The 5696-nt window shown below is 49.5% G+C and overlaps 1 long non-coding RNA gene across 1 annotated transcript; it reads right to left on the bottom strand.

Moving 5' to 3' along the window:
* Nucleotides 1-567: 567 nt before the first annotated feature.
* Nucleotides 568-4009, bottom strand: LOC143162135 (uncharacterized). Its single transcript, XR_012995644.1, has 3 exons — nt 3227-4009; nt 3097-3143; nt 568-1953 (listed from the first exon to the last, which is right to left on the bottom strand). It is a non-coding gene; the product is annotated as an uncharacterized LOC143162135 (long non-coding RNA).
* Between the last annotated feature and the right edge of the window lie 1687 nt (nt 4010-5696).

The raw sequence follows: 5696 nt of genomic DNA on the forward strand, positions 1-5696 counted from the left end.
GTGTCCCAAGTCAGCATGCAGCACCAGTCCGTGGCTCTCCTCTTGCCTGCTGCAGGAGCTCAGCATGGCTCTGACACTGAGCCGCAGCCAGCAAAGAGGACATGGGCCAGGCGTGGATGAACACCACCTCCCCACGTCCTCCTTCATCTCTATTTAATGCACGAACCATCAGAAAGTGTTCTGCTCTACTCCCCATGGCTCCAGCCCCCATGTATAATGGATGGTGCATGTAGGTGGTGTAGGCAAACACCAGGCTGAGCTTTTATAGAAATATTTACCTTGCTCTCTGCTGCCTTGGGGCCCTGGGAGACATCTGCTCCCAGCCTCTGTGATGCTGCCCGAGGACTGGTGGTTTCAGTCTCATGGATGCAGGCAGCATCAGACATTACTTCTCCCAGCTGGCTTGAGCCCACAGCCTCCTTTTGCTGCAGGCTGCGGCTTGCAGACCCCAGCCCTGGCCAGCATTTGCTGCAGCTTGGGAGAACAGTGGGCATGAGGGCAAAGGAGAAAGATGCAGAGAAAAAAAAAAAAAAAAAAAAAAAATCCCCTTTGCTCTCCTCCTCCCTTGCATGTATGTCATTAGAAGAGCTAAATCTGCGCTCTCCTGAGTTATAACCCTGCAGGGCATGAACAGAGCCCCGACACTCTCACCATTGCTCCCAGGTCAGCTGCATCCCCTGCTACGGGTGAGGGGACACCAGGGGCTGTTCCTTGAGAGGGCCCCGGGGCTCACCCAGGCTCAGCCCCTCCTTGCTGCTGACCTCCATCTCCCCATCTGAGGAGGCTGCATCTCATCAGTGCCTGCGAGGCACCCAATTGGACCATAACTGGACTTAAATTTGGGCTGCTCAAACATTAACTTGACTAACAGTAAGTTGTCTTGTATCCACACGTAAGTCATGTATTTTTGGCTGCCCACAACCACATGGCAGAGTCAATGGCAGGTGCAGGGCATGGAGGCAGAGTAAAGTGCACAGAGGGTGCGGGACTAGGAGGGTTTAGGCAGAGCAGAGTGACGGGTGTAGGATTTTCACCTCCCCAGTACTGCCAGAGCAAGGCCACCCAAACACATCTTCCCCTGCTGCGAGGAGCCAGGAGGCACCACAGCTCTTCTTCCCCTTCCTCGGACAGAGCTGAGCCCAGAGCTACACACAAGCATCCTTGAATCTCTGCATCCTCTTTCCTCACACCTTCCTTGGGCTCACCCAGCTCTTCAGGGGTGAACGCATCCCACGAGACAGCACTCACCCCAGGCGTGCTAACAAGAGCACAACAGCACATCTGCCTGACCCCTCTTTTCTACTGCCACAGCTCAGTGCAGGCTGTGGATGCCTGGATACCTAATGGTGGCTGCTTCTTTGCTGCAGCTCACGCGCGAGGTTTTGCTCCAGCCAGGCTCCTTGGGCTGGCCCAGTGCATTGCAAGTCATTGCCATAAGGCCCAGGGGAGGACAAGCAGCAGCTGGTGTGAGGATGGGCATGAATTATGGATGTGCCAGCCTCCTTGGAGAGCAGAGGGAACCTGCTGCAGGGCACCTCCCACTGCAGAGATGATGGCTTTTGCTCCATAGACCTCACAGAAACACAGCACTGGACAACTTGACGCTGTAGTCAAGTAAAGCACAGCGCCCTGGTGACAAAGCCGGGAGGAGTGCAGTCCTCCATAGGTCCCTTTGGCTGCTGGGAAGCTCTTGTGGCTGTGGAGACAAGTAGCAAGGAAGAGGAGAAACCAGTCAGGGTATTTGGCGATGGTATGATTGCTCACACATCCAGGGCCTAGCTCAAGGAGAAAGTTTGCTAGTGGTCAGGTTGTTCTCAGTGCCTGGGATTCAATGGACCGTTGGAAGTCAGTGACCTGCAGCCACAAGGATGCTGCGGTGCCTGTGCTGCAGTGCTTAGAGTGGCCATCCCTCAGTCCCCATCAGTGCGTGTGATGCCATCCTGTAGCCTGTTCCTTAGGAAGAGAAAGGGAGAAAAAGCAGAGCAGGGCACAGAAACTATGGAAGACCTAATTTTCCCAGCAGGTCTCCATCAAACTTGAGAAATGTTACAATACTGCCTTATTTTGTTATGGAAAAGCAGGTGCCACGTGGGGGTGGGAATGTTTTAAGATTTACTATTCAGAAAAACAAACCTGTGTTTTTTCTAATTTCCAGATTGAAAAAAACAATGCAGGGGAAAAGTATCAGCTAGTTTATCTTAAAAGACATTTTATATCATACAGACTTTTTTTTTTAATATATATACACACACATTTTCTATTTAGATATATCTCTATATAATTATATGTTTTTATATATACTGAGCTGCACAACTGATCTCAGAAAACTTTGCACTTTTACCCCAAACCTGAGCAAAGCTTACATTTCAAATTCCTGTATGAAAGAGAGCTTTCCCAGCCCAGCCAAGAGGAAGCTTCTGGTTCTGCATATTGCACATACCTTCTTAAATCAGGTGGTCATGCAGGATGAGCAAAAAGCTCTCACAGAAGTCTGTCGTAACCACATGCTCACCCTTTTCCATCAAATTTCTCAGTTAAATTGAAAATTGTTTCTGATAATTTTTTTAAAATTAAAAAAAAACCAAACCCCAAACCACCCAAATTTTATTCTGCATAAAGATCACACTGAATAATAAGAGCAACCTTTTCACTTTGGAGCAACTGACTGCCCTTCTGGAGAATTTGCCCTGGTCCATATAAACCCACCTGACCTGCTGGTCTCCAATTATCTCACATGATTCTTTCTAAATATCAGCAGAATATTTGCTTTTTCCCCATTCCTTTAAAATCATCAGATACTCAGATCACCAGATCAGAAATTCAGTTGATTCTTTTAATATTCCTGGGTACCAGCTCTCCAAACCTACTGAGATTTAAATATTTAGGTTGTCAGCTGCTTTTAACCTGCTTGGGTTTTTTTGAGAGACTGGGGTTCACCATCCCACCCTATCACCTCTCTCCACGTGCCTGTTAATTCCCAAAGGACAGAATGGCCGCATGAAGTCTTCTCTAGAGAGATGTCACAAACAACCTCCAGGCTGTCCCACAAGGCCTCTGAAATACTACATCACCAGAGTGTACAAATCCACAACCCACCTTGAAGACCAGGTAACATCACCCGCTGGAGCTGGCCAAAGATGCTCCTGCAATAAAAGGATGATGCTCATGAACCAGACAGGCAGTGGCTGTGCCCACTGCACAGTCCAGCCCTGCCCAGCCCACCAACCTCTCCAGCACTTTGGAAAGTGCCCCCCAGGTAGTTGTGGTGCTGCAGGCACGTCCATGGCAGGAGCTGGAAGACGGGTGGTGTGCACCTGGCATCCCAAAGGCTGTGAGTGCTTCTGGGGTGGGGTGGCTGCACTTCTGGCTGCCTGCCATCCCAACAATGGCTTCACCTTCAGTTCTTCCAGGCTATGCATCCTGCACGTGGCAGTCCCCAGTGTCAGAGGGGTCAACAATACAGAACCAAGAGCAATCGTACACAGAGGAAAGTTTCTTCTCCAGGGGCTGAACATCACCCAGCAGCAGCTCGGATCTCCCCAAGCAGAGGGCTTCTTACAGGCAGGGCTAGCAGGAGCCAGAGCCTAGTGCCCAAGCCAGACTGCACCCCAAACTCACATGGAAGCTCAGCTGCCCCTCCTCTAGTCCTTTAAACCTCAGCTGTTCACCGAAGGCAGTAGACAAAGGTCCCCAGGCTGGTCTCTCTCTACTGCAAGACCTGAGTGCACTCACAGGAACAAGGAAAAACAGGTACAAGCTGAGAAAGCTCCTTTGTAGGAGCCTTTGAGGGGCTCTGCCTTCCTCTGGTGGGGGGGAAACACACAGAAGACAATCTTTTAACCACATCAGCTGCACAGCTTGCAACCGCCTCCATCGTGCAGGGGTGAGCCCTGCCTGCCTCCCTCGCATGCAGCTGCTGTCCCGGGTCGCCAGCGGCAGGACCCAGGCTCCAACGCTGCAGCCAGCCAAACACTGACATGCTTGAGATGGGGAAGACACACAACCAGCAAGGGAGATGTCAGGGACTGAGGTCCAAAACCATTTATTGAAACAAAAAGGATAGAAAGTTCACACGAAACCAAAGCCGGACACACAGGAGGAGGGATGCTGCTTTGTCAGGTTTCTTAAAGGGTCACTGTATTTCTGATCTTTTGAACAGCCGCTTTGTCCTATTCCATAGGATGCTACTTTGGGAAGGTATGAGGGTTTCTTTCCTCCACTGGAGTGGCATAAAAATAAATCTGTCAACTCATATTATATACATATGTATGGGCTGTATTTATTTTCTGTGGGAAAATATCACTCTATTGGTAATTAAATTAAGTATCATACTTATTTTCTTTATCTTACTGAAAACTTTTTTTTTTTTTACAGTAAATCTGAAATCATCTCCTTAGGTTAGGCAGCTCCACTACTTATCTGCAATCTTTTTAGGCACAGAAGCAAGGTATGGCTTATATGCCAGCCTGCTCCTGCTGTTTGAGAATGACCCTCGCTGCCTGTTCAGGTACTTCAGACCTCATCACCCAGGAGAAAAACTGCTTATCAGACAACCTGAGCACGTCATATACAGTACAGCAAAACCCAGGGTGTTCGCTACAGAAGGCCTAATCTGGATCCTAACAAATGGGAACACCTGGGACACAGGGAAACCTGGCAGTGGGGAAGGACCAGTGCAACACAAGAACACAAGTCAGGGCTCACTTTCTTTATAAAACAGGCAATATCTGTACAACATGGCCACAGCCACAGGTGCCTGGCTGGGACGGCAGGAAATTTAATACCAGAGGTGAAAACCTTTACTGTCTTTTTTTTTTTGGACACACAAGCCTTGCATCTGTGTTGGATCATGCATGTAATTGCAAAGCTTTGGTGAAGCTGGAGGACGTTAGCCATCAGAAACCCGCCTGTCCTTTGGGGCGAAAGCTGCCTTCCACACACACTGTCGGGGAATACCGAACCATGGGAACCAAGCAACAGCCATGGAAGCAGCCTGGGTTTCCAAAAACCTGGCAAAACGCACCAAAAAATGCACTCTGTTAATGGCAGAACTGCAAAGACTGGTGCAATGGAGAGCTCGCTCCCTGGCTTCTTGGCAAAGTGCAGGATTTGCTGCACAAACGTCACACCTTCAACACAGCAGCCTGGTTGCTGATAGAGAGCAATCCTTTTTTTCTTTCCAGAGCCACAGTTAGTCTCCAAATGCCATTTAGAAGACAGCAGCAACCATAAAAAGCCCAAACATTTCAAAGTTTACTCCCAGTAAGATATGCAGGCAGGATGGGCAGACAGGCACCCCACCAGGAAAACAAGAGCAAGGAGGTTGGGTGGGTAGGATGGGAGATGGCAAGTAACAAATGTGCTCTGAGATCCTCTGAGAGCCACACAACTCTTGGACACCATGAGATAAAGACAAGGCTGCACACGCTGGCTGATCCGCATCACAGCCCAGCTCACTCCCATGCCCTGGGGAAACCTGCCCTCCAGCCCTGCTGCCTGCTACTGCCCTCCCTAGGCCAGGGACACCTCCACAGGACCGGTACACAGAGCCTCGGCAGGGGCAGGATGGTGGGGAAATTGATAAAAAAATAATTAAAAAAAAAAAAAAGGCAAGAAACCCCAGCCCAGCTAAAGCAACCAATATCAAAAGCATGGTCGGGAGAAGGTTTGTTATCTGCAACTTGAAGGCAGCTCCT

This window comes from Aptenodytes patagonicus, chromosome 6 (assembly GCF_965638725.1).
Source record: "Aptenodytes patagonicus chromosome 6, bAptPat1.pri.cur, whole genome shotgun sequence".
NCBI classification, from domain to species: domain Eukaryota; kingdom Metazoa; phylum Chordata; class Aves; order Sphenisciformes; family Spheniscidae; genus Aptenodytes; species Aptenodytes patagonicus.